Consider the following 17,061-nt stretch of genomic DNA (forward strand, 5'->3'; position numbering starts at 1 on the left):
TACTTTCTGATGCTACAAGATGCTTCAGGCTTATTTTGTGTATTCCAACCCTATTATTAACCTTTTCTCCAAAGAGCCAATTCTTATTATGAATAATGGTATTAGAAACTATGATCTGGGTGCTAAAGTCTAGGGTGCACTTTTGACATTTTATTTCAGAAGCTGGCCCAGAAGGACTCTGGTGAGGTGGTATTGAACTACACCAGTTATTATAATTTTTATTCCCGAATAATTTGAATCCAATGTCTATTTTGGAATCTTCTGGAATTAAATTTGAAAACTCACTATCTAGGGAGGAAAGCGTCCCCATTCAAAAATTCACAACAGGTGGTGTAGCTTTTGCAAACATATAAATAGGAATTTTCAAAATATTTTAATAAGACATGTCAGTCTAAAAAATAAGCACAGAAAGTAATGAAATGGACTTCAAATCTGTCCCAATCCAGCTTAAGAAATAAGACCTTTTGGATATGATTACCTTCTTGACAAAAGTTGCCATGATTTTGAATGTTTTTGCATGTTTTTATATTTTACTAACTTTGCATGCATTCTTAAACAGTATGTAGTATTGTTTTGCATATTTTTAACTTTATGTAAATGGTCACATATCCTTTTTTCCTACTTAACTATATATTTTTGATATTTTTTTCTATGTTGCATTAGCTTATTCATTTTCATTGCTGTGATTCAATTGTGTAAGAATAGTATAATTTTTTCATTCATTCTCTTGATGGTGTTCATTAATGTTATTTATAATTTTTAAAATTAATACAACAACTGGTGTAGTGAAGACAAATAAGTTATTCTGATTAGTTTGGTTGGACGTTTTTGATTTGTAGGAATAGCTCTGCTCACTTCCTCCTCCCCACCACCTCTGTAGATATAGCTCTGACCTTCATCTACCCATGGTTGTTGTGTTCCCTAGAACAACCTTGGGGAAAAGTTCTTATTTTGAATTAATTAGCATGACAAAATATTTCTTCATTGTTGTTTTCATAAACATATGTGCAATGTTGATGCATTGCTGATTTCATGATCTCTACATTATTCTGATGTTAAGTAGCCTTGTTTAATGAGACCCTCAGTATTGATAATTTTCTTTTCAGTCATTCAGATATAGAGGTGAAATCATGGTCAAATCACAGTGCTGATATTCAAATTGCTTGTTTTATTATAGAGTTTTTCTAGAAATGTTTCAAAGCTACTGATCTGTGATAGTTTTGGATGATAGAATTTAAATTTAAGTTTCCTAGGATTAAAGCTTGTGTATATCAGTGAAACTAATATAAAGGTCAACTAATTTGACATGTGTAAATTATTTAACAAAAAATATACATTGCAAACTTATTATTAAATAATAATAATAAATTATTAAGTCTATCAACAGTCCTCAATTGGGCTAAATTTCTTTAGGATCTTTAGCAACTCAGGCAAGTACATCTTAAAACTTCTAAATTTCTAAGGTGTCAGGGTTACCTCAGGATTTCACTACAGGTCTGTTCTGCTTCAAGTCAAAGGAACATACAATTCTCCTGGGAGGGGAAGCTAGGAAGATTCTTTCCACTTGATTTCTTGTGCATGAGAACAACTCTGGGGAAGACACAATCAAGGAAAAGAGAATGGGAAGATTATATGAGCTCCATAGAGAACAGTCTACTTGATTTTGATAATTGGTAATGCACTAGGAAGGTTGTTAGTGAGTGTTTGGAGCATATCAAATGTTATTCATTTCAACACTTGGAATGACTAAAACTTAAATTATGCAAACATTCTTTGGATCTCATCATCAAATCTCATGTTCCCTTATTATATCCTCTTTAATATCCAAATACTAATTCCATTAAAAGAGGTTTTTTTTTGTAAACCACTATAATAGAAGGTCTAATGTCTTTAGATTGCCTTAATAAAGACTGAAAAATAATCTCTAAAACATGGAAACAAGCATGATTTGAAATTTGTATTTGATCAGTTGCATCCTCTTGCATCATCTAGACTTGCTTTATTCATAGTGTGTTCCAGCCCAGCAGTAAAGCAATGCCAAAATATTAACAATGCCAGCTTTTGAAGGCTTGTTTCATTGTATTATATTGTATCATCTTTGGCTTCATCTTTGAAGTTCAGTTTTTATGTTTCTCCTTAGGTAGAAAATTTTTTCCCTGAAGGGATGTCATTCACATTGGCTCACACTGGCCTATTCACTAATAGGTGCTAAGAGGTGCAGTAGACTCTCTTTAAATTATATTAGCCAGTTTTATTTCCCTTTCTGATGGAATTCCTGCACCTAGTGTTCTAGTGTTGATTGGTCCCTAATGGGCTTTGGCTCTTGTCTCCACTGCAATGGAGTAGTTAATCCTTTTTCATGCTGTTTTTACATTAGATTGTAGTCCACACAATCCTTGCAGGCTGGTAAAAACCAACTGAGCTTCTCTTAAAACCAATTTCCTCACTGGAAGTTTCCAAGTGATTTTCATAGACCTACACATGGGTCCCCCAAGTTCTTTGGGGAGGTAAAACTTTCTAAGTCAGTGGCCCTTATTAAAGGTTGTACATTTCAGACAGTTGCCTCTCATTCTAAAGAGAGTAAAGTGGCTAGAGTGAAGAATGATTTTGAAATTCCCATTAACTCTTCCTGTCTGGCTGCCTTGCTTACCAGATGGCTTAAATGTGTTGCTGTGTCACTCTTGAACAGTGACTCAGCTAGACTGTGACCTTAGATTTACCTCAAAACCTTTAAGCCAAAGGAAATAGTTAAGTAGGAGCTAGAGCAAACAAATAGGCCCACATGCCTTATATGTTTACTATAATCACCTGCTCAAATGGAGACACTGTTACTGCAACTAGGAATTCTTTCTGCCTTAATAAAAAAGATATTTCTGGTGGTATCTAATAGTAAAAGTAATTTTGATTAGGAACAGTGGTTGCTTCAGGCAGACAAACTAAGTGGCTAGGGTAAAGGGGAGGGAGGAATAAGGGAGATTTGTATTTCACTGAACACTCTTTTGGATTTTGTACACTATGCATGTATTGTTTATTCCAAAATAGAAAATATAAGAAAAGTAAATGTAAACAAAGACAGAGAAGGGAAAGGACATAAGTAATTTTGCCCAGTTACTTTGATTAAAAAGGAAGTGTAGGCATACTGGTTTTTGGAGAGCTTTTTTTGTTGTTATTGTGGTTTGGCTTCTGACGTGTTTGCAGCTTTTCACAACCTAAGGTAAAGCTCTGGGGGAATACTTGGATGAACTTTTCTGCAGATGCAATTTAAGGCAAGAACTCTGCTTTTGCTCACATGCAGTACAAGGCATGTGCCGTTTTGGCTTTTAGGTTTCATTTGGATAGAATCAAAGTAAGAAGAGATGCTAAAGACCATCATTTAGAATTAATATATGTCTTTCTTACCCTTTTTCCAAATGAAAAAGCTGAATTGAGGGGCCACTATAAGAAACATTCAAGGTTACACAAGCCTACAAGAACTGGATATGATGCAAAGTTGGGGGCTCCTCCCCCAGTACAGTCATATCTGGTGACTTACTTAAATAGAGGAAAATCTGCATGATTTAATTGGTGAATGCAGCCATATAGAAAGGCAGAATTTGGTGTCAGGGTCAGGAAAGCTTGGATTCTTTGTGATAACATATTTTAAATAAATATAAAAGTCATAATGGAGATAATTGCATCAAGAGAGGGACAATGTAAAAATACGGTCCAACTTCATTTTCTCACTGGAGTGGAAATTTGTATGGGAAAGGGCAGATTTTAAACATCCTTAAAGTCTTGCACCTCATGTGAGAATGCTAGTTATGCTTTCTTTGTCCATGTGTGTTTGCTTTTGTGCCCCTAGAAAAGTGGGAATAGAAACAGCAAGATCTTTCCAGGAGTGTAGGCTAGATGGTCTGCTCTTCTGAGACCTCCAAGTAGCAGGCTATTAGGGAAATCTTATATTAGAATGGTATTTTAGGTGATTAAAATCCAAACGATCTTGTGAAGATAGCTCAAGAAGCATGTGAGAGAAGGAAATTGTGTTGTTCTGATGTAGATGCCAGTTAAGAAATAGGAATCCTAACAGCAAGGGGAATATGTTATTCTAAGATGGGGGTTCTTACCATTGGGGCCGTATTAGATTGTGCCCAAGCATAGGGCTGTGGTCTGGACCAGAAGTGACTCGACTGGTCAGTTTTTACTTGTATTTTGCAGGAGCCTCTGAAGTAATTTTCCTGACACTGTGCTCATGTCACTGCAACCCATCTGCATGTGGTTGACAGAATATGCTTTAGAAAATGCTCTCTGCTCTGGTTAATAGTAAATACTTTAACAGCTCCTCATTGTCTTTCGTATAAAGTTAAAATTCCTTAATAAGGCTTGAAAAACCCTTCACAAGTCAATGCATATCAACTTCTCAGCCCCATTATCCTCCATTCATCAACAAGCCTGTAAACCCCAGCTGCTGTGAACTGTTTGCAATGCTTTGAGCATTCTATGGTCTATCATATCTCTGAAACCTGGTGACCTGAAGCTGTAAGATGCTTCCCCCTCCTTTTTAAAAATCATTTCCTGGTTATGTTTTGATGTTTCAGTTCAAGCACCATTTCGTTTATTATTTATTCATCAAACATTGTGAATGGGGATTTAAAGATGAGTAAAACGTGGTCCCTGCTCTGGAGGAACTTTCAGTCTATGGGAGATAGATATATGCAAACAGTTAAGTGAGGTATATACACACCCAGGTTTCATTATGGAAGAGGGACAAACATTCTTTGACGTCTCCAGGCTGTCACAGGCTCCAGTCCAGTGCTCTCATGGTCACTGAGCCACTAAATCTGCCACATACACATACCATTTGAATCTTTTTAAAAATTTTTTTAAATGTTTTTTTTTTTTTTATTTTTCAGAGAGAGAGAGAGGGAGAGAGAGAGAGAGAGAGAGGGAGAGAGAGAGAGAAACAGAGCGTGAGCGGGAGAGGAGCAGAGAGAGGGAGAGAAACAGAATCTGAATCAGGCTCGGTTCTGAGCTGTCAGCACAGAGTCCCAACTCACGAACTGCAAGATCATGACCTGAGCTGAAGTCTGACACTTAACCGACTGAGCCACTCAGATGCCCCTCATTTGAATCTGTTGTTTTGTTTTTAAAAATTTTTAATGTTTGTTCATTTCTGAGAGGGGAGGGGGAGGGGCAGAGAGCACGGGAGACACAGAATCTGAAGCAGGCTCCAGGCTCTGAGCTGTCAGCACAGAGCCTGACCTGGGGCTCGAACCCATGAGCTGTGAGATCATGACCTGAGCCGCAGTTGGACGCCCAGCTGACTGAGCCACCCAGGCGCCCCATTGAATCTTAATCATTGGCTTTCTTTCTCCCGGAGTCAGAACTACTTCAATAATTTCTAAGTCTTCAACCCCTACTGCTTTACTGGCCTGTGGTAAGTATCCCAAGAATGTTTTCTTTTTAAGTGAATAAATGTAGGAGTGATTACACCCAAGAAGTATTGGAACCTTGTGTAATCCAGCTTATGGCAGGGAGCTAGACCAAAAAGGTCATGAATAATCAGACCCAGAATCTGTGGCCTAGTGGGCCAAACTAGGCCCACAAGCTCCATAAGCTCAAATAATGAAGGACAAAAATTCAAGAGTCCTGCAGTGGAGACGATTTTGCAGAGAGGATAATGGAACAGATGCCAGAAAGAAGTAGAAACAAACCCTAGGGGTGGGAAAGAAGGGGAGAGAGAGAGGTGCTGGTTCAGTCTCTGGTTCAGGAGAGCCAGTCCCATCTAACTCAGCTGAACTGCATCTCTGAGAAAGCTCTGTGCACCTAGCAAGATGTTCTGTTTCCCCTCCCTCACACCTCCACTCTCTTATTTGTTTAATTTTTAGTGGGCTCAGTGAGGTTTTTGTTTCAGGCAACCCCAAGACACCTGACTACATGTTGTTAATGTACTCAGACTTTTAGAACGAGACAGGGGAAACTAATCAGCATAGAACTCATGAATTTGTCAGAATGCTTTTCCCTCTTGACTATATTTTAATCAACTGTCACATGGTTACATTTCAAAATATTTGTGGATAAATTAAATAGTTGTGAAGAGTTTATTAGTCTTATTATCTCAAAATGAAAATGACCTGGGCTATTATAGTCCAGAGAAGAGATTAAATGAATCAGTTATTTACATCATTTAACTAGTTGTCATTGTTGGTTGTTTATTTTTTGTTGTTGTTTTTTGTTTTTTGTTTTGGTTTAAATGACCTAAAAGAGTGTTCCAAAGTATTTCCTGGGAAACCTAAGCAGTCCTGAACATACAGGAGTAGGAACATCCAGATCTCTGTAATTATCTAGCCATAGTAGTAAATGGAAACATGACCCAAGAATAGTTGGTAAAGCTTTGTGTGCAAGCTATACACATAAAGCGTCCGATTATAATAACAAAGTCAGATGTATAGGGATATTAATAAAATCAAGAAATTCCCGGTATTCTTGAAAAGGAATGAGTTTTGACTGATTATCTTGGAATTTAGATTTAGAATAGAAAAACATAAATTCATCAATTATGCCAAACTTTTCTAATTATTCAAAGCTAAAAAAAATATTTGGAAGTATAAATTTCTATACATATATATAAGAAAAAGAAATCTTTCTTGGTTTTAGTGAAACACAGACCTGCATCCTATGTTTCACTGCAGAAACTTCCTATCTTATGTTCTAGTACATCCATCTCATTCTGAATTATATTCTTTTGTTCTGATGTTGGTGATTTATTATAGATGTGTCATTTGTCTTAAGCCAAACTTAAATCCTTTTAAGAAGGAATCAGAGGCTTAAATAGGGAATCAGAGAGGACATTTCCCACTCTGTGGCTGCATTGACAAACCTCTTGCAATTTGTATTTGATTGAATCAGAATCAAACTCCCTACCAGAGCCGAATTTCCCTACATATCTGGAAATCTCCATGTATGCTCAGACACTAGGCTGTTCCCAGAAGGCAGCAGACTTTTGTTGTTCCTTCTAGGTCCAAGACCTGACTTGAATTTTCCAAATTATGCGCAACCTAAAATTTTGGGCAACAAAAATGTGTGTGACTTAATTTATTATATGTAGGATATTGCTGATTACAAACATTTGTTAATAATATATGCTTTCATGTTAGTAATCTCAAGGAAGTAGTTTATATATCCCTACTTACAGAGGAGGAAAGCCAAGGCCACAAAAGAATCTTAGAACTGGGTATGTATATGTGTGTGTGTGTGTGTGTGTGTGTATTAAATATTGCTAAAAATTACATGCTCAATGTAAACATTCAAATAATACAGAGTAGGGAAGGAGAATTTCTTCATATGCTGAAAACCTCAGTCTTTGACTTTAAGGCTTTCAATTGACTGGATGAGGCCTACCCACATTATGGAGGGTTATCAACTTTATTTAAAGTCAACAGATTTCATTGTTAACCACATCTACAAATATCTTCGCAACAACATCTAGACTGGTGTTTGACCAAACAACTGGACACCATGACTTAGCCAATGGGGAATATAGATCTAGCCATCATACTGTAGATGCAAATGTCCAAAAGAAAGCATTAAGCAACGGAACCTAATTGTTGATCAACAAGAAAGAACCTATTATGATTAAATTGGGTTTATGACAGGAAATGCCAGAATGGCTTCATATCGGAGATGGGCTTTTATTTATTTATTATTATTATTATTATTATTATTATTATTTTTAATTTACATCCAAGTTAGTTAACATATAGTGTAATAATGATTTCAGGAATAGAATTTAGTGATTCATCACTTACTTACAACACCCAGTGCTCATCCCAACAAGTGTCTTCCTTAATGCCCCTTGCCCGTTTAGCTCATCCCACCACCCAGAATCCCTCCTGCAACCCTCAGTTCTCTGTATTTAAGAGTCTTTCATGGTTTGTCTGCCTCCCTGTTTTTATATTATTTTTGCTTCCTTTCCTTTTTGTTCATCTGTTTTGTATCTTAAATTCCATACTTGAATGAAGTCATATGATATTTGTCTTTCTCTGACTTATTTTGCTTAGCATAATACATTCTAGTTCCATCCACATTGTTGCAAATAGCAAGATTTCATTCTTTCTGGTCACTGAGTAATATTCTATTACACACACACACACACACACACACACACACACACACACGGCACATCTTCTTTATCCATTCATCAGTTTATGAACATTTGGGTTCTTTCCATACTTTGGCTGTTGTCAATAGCGCTGCTATAAACATTGGGGTGCATGTGCCGCTTCACAACAGCACAGCTGTATCCTTTGGATAAATACCTCGTAGTATATTGCTAGGTCATAGGGTAGTTCTATTTTTAATTTTTTTGAGGAACCTCCATACTGTTTTCCAGAGTGGCTGCACCAGTTTGCATTCCCACCAGCAGTGCAAAAGGGTTCTCCTTCATCTGCATCCTCGCCAATATCTGCTGTTGCCTGAGTTGTTAATTTTAGCCATTCTGACATGTGTTAGGTGGTATCTCATTGTGGTTTTGATTTGTATTTCCCTTATGATGAGTGATGTTGAGCAGTTTTTCATGTGTCGGTTGGCCATCTGGATGTTGTCTTTGGAGAAGTGTCTATTGATGTCTTTTACCCATTTCTTCACTGGATTATTTCTTTTTTGAGTGTTGAGTCTGATAAGTTCTTTATAGATTTTGGATACTAACCCTTTATCTGATATGTCATTTGCAAATATCTTCTCCCATTCTGTCGGTTGCCTTTAAGGTTTGCTGATTGTTTCTTTTGCTGTGCAGAAGCTTTTTATCTTGATGAGGTCCCGGTAGTTCATTTTTGCTTTTGTTTCCTTTGCTTCTGGGGACATGTCAAGTAAGAAGTTGCTGTGGCCAAAGTCAAAGAAGTTGTTTATTTTCTTCTCTAGGATTTTGATGGCTTTCTGTCTTATGTTTAGGTGTTTCATCCATTTTGAGTTTATTTTTGTGTATGGTGTAAGAAGGTAGTCCACGTTCATTCTTCTGCATGTCCCTGTCCAATGTTCCCAACACCATTTGCTGAAGAGACTTTTTTTCATTGGATATTCTTTCCTGCTTTGTCAAAGATTAGTTGGCCATACATTTGTGGGTCCATTTTTGGGTTCTCTATTCTGTTCCATTGATCTATGTGTTTGTTTTTGTGCCAGTACCATACTGTCTTGATGATCACAGCTTTGTAATATGTCTTGAAGTTTGGGATTGAAACCTCCAGCTTTGGCTTTCTTTTTCAGAATTGCTTTGGCTATTTGGGGCCTTTTCTGGTTGTATACAAATTTTAGGATTATGCTAGCTCTGTGAAGAATGCTGGTGTCATTTTGATAGGGATTGCAGAGCTGGGCTTTTAAATGTTATTCTTTGGATTTCAGTTAGCCTATTGATAATCTAATCAATGCTTCCAAACTGATGTGCTTAAAATCAACTTCAAATTATAACACTTTGGTTGAAATTTACTTTGGAAACTGTGGTATGCTTCTGGATGGGATTTGAAGAAGAAAGGTGGCAGTGGTATGGGAGATCTGGGAAGAGAGCATGTGATTGACCAGCACCTCTTCTTTCTTTGGTCCTCCACACACTTTTGGTGACATGTCTGCATTCTCAAACATCTATTGGTTTGGCTTGAAGATTCTGTTTTCTGCAAAGCTCGTTGGATTCTTCTTGGTCGGTTTTAGAAGAAGATGTGCACTGCTTTTGTATGTTTTCTTCCCCCAGAAGAGACCAATACATATAGTTGTGTAAGCCCTCAACCAAGAATTACATCATTTCACATGGAGGGATGCTACCTATTCACACTGAGCTTTCTTCTGTGATCCAGGTCATATTCTGTCCATGCTGATTTACATATAAGTGCTCAAGTTGAGGAAAGAAAAAAGGCTAAAAATGTCCTATGACTTGTACAAAAATGACTCAAAAAGAGACAATTAGACATTTTGAACATGAGCGGCTATTTGATATTATAGAGTTATTAATTGTTTTAGTCGGTATAATGAGTTTTTGGCAATTTTTAAAGCATAATTATTATATAGAAATATATGCTGAAATATTTGTAGATGAAATAATATGATATCTGAGGTTTGCTTTGAAATAATGTGGAAGTGGGAGTAGATGGGGATATGGGTCAACTAAGATTGACTGTGAGTTGCTCATTGTTGAAGCTGTGTTCTAGGTATATGGTAGTTCATTATTAATTCTGTCTACTTCTGTTAACATTTAAAACCTTATGAAATAAAAAGCTGAAAAATGAATCAGAGTTTTAAAATGCTCTGTAGATAATATATATTCTTCTCCCTGCTGTCAGGTCAGGTCTTGGACCTAGTAACTGGAGGGTTGAATGGAGAGAGGAACAAGACCAGGGACAAAGCTGATTATTGCAGGGTGTGATTGTGTGTATTTGTGTGGGGTTTTTTAGATTGGTGTATTGAATTAGTGCTTATCCCTTTTATTAGTTGTGTGTAACTATATAATAGCAATTGAGGTGTGGAAAAATCTTTAGTTCTCATATTTATTAACTGTTCCATCAGCAAATTTCCAGGTAAATGTTACTATTTTTGCTTAATCACTGAAAAAAGTTTTGAAGATTGAATCACTTTCCTAACATTCATTGAGTTAGTAGCATAGGCAGAAAGTAAGACCCTGTTAGTGATATTTTTAGCTCTCAGTTTACCAATCTTCATGTCATCCTAACATTCCCATGAGTTTTAGCCACAGTTTTTGTTTTTTACTATAACAAAGTCAAATACTTTAAAACTTAGGCATCATGGAACAAGTTCAGATAATGAAGTGCCAACTGGATTTTGGCACCATTCCTTTCATATTTGTCATCAAGAGTCAAAAGTAATAGGAAAGAAATTAGGCAGATAAAAGCAGTTTGGTTTCGCAGGAACGGAATTGACGTTGTACAGTCAGTGCTGTGGAATTCTGAATTCTGCCACTACAACTACCACTACCATCCTCTCTAATCAGTTTCAGCAGATGTTGGGTTGAATGAAAATCCGGAAATCCTCTACTACAATGAAACTAAGCATTTCTGCCTAAGTCTACAATATTTAGTCATAGCTCATGTTTATTCCTTTTACGTTCTGAAACTATTATACATGGCTTGTCATTGAATTACTTTCAATTAGTATTCCCTTGTTGAGTTTTGCCAGGAAGGCTACCCGATCTTTTGACCGACTAATATGGTATTAGGAGGCATTGGAGAGAGTACTATACTTCTTTTTATGACAATGTTCCCAAAGTCAAAGTTTTAACCAGATTCTCTTTGTCTGCCTTTCTGATTTCAAGGACTTTGGTAGAAGTTGATTCTTGTTTTTTTTTTTTTTTTAATATTTACTTATTTTGAGAGAGAAAGAAAGTGTGAGCAGGGGAGGGGCAGAGAGAGAGAGGGGACAGAGAGAGAATCCTAAGCAGGCAGCACAGAGCCCACTCTGAGGCTTAAACTCATGAACCATGAGATCACAGCCTGAGCCAAAGTCAGACATTTAACCGAGCCACCTGGACACCCCAAAAGTTGATTCTATTTTAAAGTAATCTCTTCGTTATGTCTAACCACCAAGTATACCATTTTTCTTAGATTTTAGTTGGAGTAATTCTCTGTTACCCCAATTTCCTAGACATGATTAAGCAGAGCACATTTTGTAGCTATTTATGTGGACTTGGAAGGAGTTTACCATTTATATTAAGGAAGAGTTGCTACTTTGTCTAGAAAAGATGAAGTGTGTGTATTGCACTTGAGATCTCCATAGGCTAGAATGAAGAGTACCCAAATGGGTGGAAGTGTCAATAGTCATTCTCTTTCCAGGTATAGTTTATTCCTTCTATTTCTGCCTAGTTCACCCTTTCAGTGCCAAGGTGATAGAAGATTCCATGGGAATAGTTTCTGTACCTTGGTAACCAATGCAGTTGCTCTGGAAGCCAGTTTTCTGGTAACAGCATTGTGAAAGTCATGAACAAATAGCATTTTGCCTTTACCTGAATCCATATAATTGGTTTTAAAATTGGGGAGCTTCTGCCATCTTCAAGAATAAGCCTAAAGAAAAAGGAAAGTATTATATTAATGGTGTACTATGGTCACGTTGTTCCAATCTAGCCACTGAAGAGTACATTATAATAGTGGGGGTATTAATTCCTTTTGTCACATGGCGAAACAAAGATATAGTAATGAGGAGGATTCTGAATGGAAAATTCCATTTGAGTAAGTAAATTACTCTGCAAGCACTAACCCTTGAAGAAGCACCGAAAGTGTTAAACCAAGAACAGAGAAAATTTAAAAATGTTTCTATGGTCATGTAGACAATTGCTTCAGAGTTTAATTATCCTCGCATTTGCCCTTTAACAGAGTGGGCCCCTCATTCAGGTGTCAGTTGGAACAACCAAGTAACAATTCCTCTGAAGCGTGGATTCAGATGACAGAGTGACCCATATCCTAGTAGTGATGTTGCTATTATAGGTCAGATCCAACCACAAAAATATAACCCAGTAGGGTATCCACAGGAAAATAAATCTAATAACTGTCCTCTTCTGTTCCAACGTTGTTCTCCTAGAAATAGTTGGATCTTTTTGACTTGGAAGGATCAATATTTTTTAGAAAATGCTCAACTTCCTATTGAGTAATTAATTTGCTGAATGGTTGGTTCAGAAAAATCTGGGGTTGCCATCTATATAGTTTTCACCTGAATGATGAGGAATAAACCAGAATAATTTTTGCCCTAGGTCCCAAACATGGAAAATAAAAAACAAAACCCAAAGACCACTGTTTGCACAATTCTTGACCAAGCATTGGAAAGTATGATATGAAATACTTATTAAACACCTTACAGATGCTTATTAACATTCTAATTAAAATTAACCTGATCTTCGTTCAATAAACTTGTGCCACCAAGAAATATGACATCTGTGGAATGTTTAAGCTCAGTAATTGGGTCGCAAAAATACTAAACAGAGACCTAAACTCACTTGGAAATGTTTACTTTTATTTAAAAACAGAATTCTCAAGTGCCTCTCTGCTTTGTGATTTCATCCAGGACAAGAACGAAAATACTGAAATGTGGCAGTATTTCTAACAGAATGAAAGCCAAGAAACACTGAAAACACAGTCTTGAGATTTCCGGTTTAATTTCCAGGACAAAGAGATTCATTGTCGGTTTGTATCATCTCTGCTACATGGATACCTGGATCAACAAAAGCTGGTGACCTCTGTGGGGTCACCCAGTGCCCCATTTTGACTCTGATTTTGTACTACTCTTCACAGTCGTGAAGTGCTGGGATGAGGCCAGCCTTTCTTTACCACACTGGCTCCTAATCATTCCCAAAGGAAGAACTGGAAAATATTTGGGATTTTTCTTCTATACTTTCACATTAGTTTATTCTCAGAGCACTTATCATTTGTGTTTTGAGCCACATGTTGAGTAAAGATGGAAGAAGCATTTAACCACTTTTGTTCCCTAAAGAGCAATATCATATTTTTGTTAGTATAGTGCTTTGTTTTGTTTTGTTTTGCTTTGACACACAGCTTCTGTAAAAATTAAAGTCTTTCTCTTTGGACTTGGTACTCAATTCAAGGGAATAAAAACAAACACCAACTCATGACTTTTTCTTGTTACAAATTTAATTGCTTTTCATGATCAATCTTTTTAGGATATAATTCAACTCATTGTCTTACACCTATTACATGTAGCAAAAATGTATCAATTTTGTAGATTTTGTGACCAAATTCATTAGTACTTTGAGTTTCACTTAGCACTATTTTTCACAAGTGCCATTTCCTTTCCTTGTAATCTTATTTTGTTAACATGTTCAAATGTGGGAATAAGATGAGAAAGCAGGATTTTGGGGTACCTGGGTGCCTTAGTCGGTTGAAGGTCTGACTTTGGCTCAGGTCGTGATCTTATGGTTCATGGGTTCAAGCCCTGCATTGGCTTCGGGTCTCTGATGTCAGGGGGGCGCCTGCTTAGGAAACTGTCCTCCCCTCTCTTTGCCCCTCCCCAACTTGCACGCACGTGTGCTTTCTCTCTTTCTCAAAAATAAATAAACATAAAATAAGGGCAAGATTGTTAGCACCCAATTCTTTCACATCACCGTGTCGTATACAATTTCATGAAATAAGACAAAGAAGTAGACAAAGAACTAAAGGGAAACAGAGGTTATTAAATTTGATTAAAGGATGAAATTTGGTTCTCAGCTGTCCTGATTTGTTTTGGGCCAGAGTGCATTAAGCGGATGTTATTATTTATTTATTGCTGAATTTTGTGTATGGCTTTGTTCAGCCATATCAGTGTATCTTATGCTACTTTACTGTATCTTTCATATCCATTTCTTTTTTTACCTTCCCATAGCCACCACTCTATGGCAACTTTTAATACCTTACACTTTAGAAATCAGCCATAGCTTCCTGGCTGGAAAGGGCAAACTCAGGTGACTATCCACAAGAACAGTAGGATTAAGTTGGGAATAAATTGACCTGAGAGAGACTGGACTGAGCAGATAAAACTTTTGGAGTCAACTTACTGTTCATTAGGCTTCCATCTTGAACCACCACTGCTGAGTCACTCTATACCCATTGTCTTTTTACTACCTGCACTACTAGATTCCTCCAGTGACTCAGCTCCTGGTTTTATTCCAGTTTTATGTGTAGAACTGTTCTTTCATGTTCCACCATGACCTCTATCCCTGGTTTTTGCCCTCCATATATACTTCCCAGTCTCCTTCTGCTCTGCATCTACTTCAGACAACCAGCACTTTATAACATGGGACTTCAGGTTTCCCTAACAGTAAACAGTGAAAATTATGGAACAATTATGGCTTATCTTGATACTCAAGTATCAGTCACCAAGGGAATTGTTTTAGTGATTTGTCTTCTATGTACAATATTTGTTCTCTTTTTGGAGACACTCACCAATTACATTTTTATAAATGCAAATTGTTCTCTATTGGAAGGGAAGATGAATGGTATTAAAGAATGCTTTTTTAAAAAGTCTGGTGAATTATCAGAATGGATGAGAGGGTTTCTAGATAGATTAGAAGAATCTGTGAGGTTACATGATATGTTTTAGTGCAGTGGCTTTTTATGTTATGGTACAATTCATTTTAAAGAAGTAAAGTCAGCTCATAGCATGTCAATATTGCCATCCATTCTATGACCTTGCCTCCTTTATTTTTGTGTCTTCTGATTGATCACTGAAGGAAGCATGTTGTACGGTTTGTGGCATCTTGATCTTTGGGTCTTCGTCTTAATCTTTGGATCTTCCCTTTTCTGTGCTGGGTGTTCTACTCTGCTCTTAGTTTTATACTAATCTTTGCTCTTTTCTTCTGGTATCTTTTGATACCAAATAAACCACAGACATGTCAACTCTTTAGGCAAAAAATTGCCAGTTACCTTCCTTTGACTTTGTCCTTATTTATTTGGTCTGTAGTCCTCAACTTATCTCCCAATTTTGACCCATCTGCTGTTTTTAGACATGTCTGCTAATCTTGCTTTCCCCAGCACTGGTAACCTTTGTGGTTGAAACTGATTCCTCTGGCTCTTTTTATTTTATTATTATTATTTTTAAGAAATGTTTCTTTCTTTATTTTTGAGAGACAAAGAGCACAAGCAGGGGAGGGGCAGAGATAGAGAGGGAGACACAGAATCAGAAATAAGCTCCAGGCTCTGAGCCGTCAGCACAGGGCCTGACACGGGGCTCGAACTCATAAGCTGTGAGATCATGACCTGAGCTGTAGTTGGATGCTTACCCGACTGAGCCACCCAGGCACCCCGCTCTGGCTCTTTTTAATCTCAGTCACATGGGATAGGATTTCCTTTTGCCCTGTCCACAGCTTCTGAGATCCTAAAACTTGATAAGGTTTACTTTTCTGACCTGGAGAATCTTGATCTACTAATAAATGCCTTCTGACATGAAATGCTGATTACTCATCATTTCCGTCTCCAAATTCATCTTTACCCTTTTCTTCCCAGCTTTGTTTCTTGAAAGCCTGACCTCTTTATGGACCGTACCACCCAAGCTCTCTTGTCTTCCGGTTTCCATGTGGGTTCAGCAATGATGGAAATTAGAGATATGAGTTAGTGGAGTTTTATTCTCTCTGCTTCTCCTCACCTTGTTTGGGCAATGCCATCTTCCTTTACCTGTGGTTCCAGCTATTTTAATTAGGAGGCCCTGCTCTTACGGCTCCAGCCCTCACTGGCTAACATGATCTTCTTTTTATCTCATCTAGTATGGAGTAGGTAAAAGCCTTCCACTGAAGCTGGCCCTCGGATGTTTTACCATTCTTCACTGGTAGTCCTAATCTGGCCCACGCTTTTGTAAATAGTTACATCATTAAACGTTCTTCGATTAGTCCTTTGTACCATCTATTTCTTGCAGGATTTCTGCCTGATGGGTTTGAGAATAAGACACAAAGCATGTGCAATTGATGTTTATAGGTCTTTATACATGTGACTTCCCTTTGGGGGATGGTGATGTGAAGGTCACAATATGTCTTAGAGTTGTGTGTACACACATCTTAGGCAGATTGAAAAACAGGTATTGTGAAGAGAGGATTGCTTGAGGAACATGGACAGTTGGGATTTTCTCTTTGAGGGGATGACATATTAGGATGGGTACCCTTGGATAGCCTTCTACTCTTCTGCTAAGTTAGTACTTTATAGAATAGGCACAGTAACAGGCAATAGAATAGGCATAGAGAAGGTTAGAGTAGAAGTTGAAGCATATGTGCATGAATCAGCCAGTCCACCCAGAGTGACGTTGGATTGCTTTTCTCCTTTGGGGGTAATTAATGTCTGCCATACTAAGTCAACTCATGAATTAAGTGTAAAACTGCATACCTGTGAGAATTGGCTTTCCCCTCTATTGAAGCAGAAAAAGACAAGTGGGCAAAGCTTGATTAGAATCTCAGATGGGGAATAGGTAAGAGGATTTTAGCTGAATAGAACTTTGAGTGTACAACAGCATCATTTCTGGTGGTGATTAGATTTTAGTGGCACTTACTTCATAAGCTGAGCAGGAAAAAGTACCTGTGGGCATGCATTTTGTGAAGAGTAATGACAAAGGATTCTGATACTT

At 37.4% G+C, this 17,061-nt stretch overlaps 1 long non-coding RNA gene across 1 annotated transcript in view; it reads left to right on the plus strand.

Moving 5' to 3' along the window:
* Positions 1-13,998, plus strand: part of LOC122231787 — a 91,909-nt gene extending 77,911 nt beyond the window's left edge. Inside the window, exon 3 of the long non-coding RNA XR_006209025.1 lies at positions 13,027-13,998. This is a non-coding gene — a long non-coding RNA (uncharacterized LOC122231787). The remainder of the gene's footprint in view (positions 1-13,026) is intronic.
* Positions 13,999-17,061: the final 3,063 nt, after the last annotated feature.

Source organism: Panthera tigris, chromosome A1, assembly GCF_018350195.1.
Source record: "Panthera tigris isolate Pti1 chromosome A1, P.tigris_Pti1_mat1.1, whole genome shotgun sequence".
Lineage (NCBI taxonomy): Eukaryota > Metazoa > Chordata > Mammalia > Carnivora > Felidae > Panthera > Panthera tigris.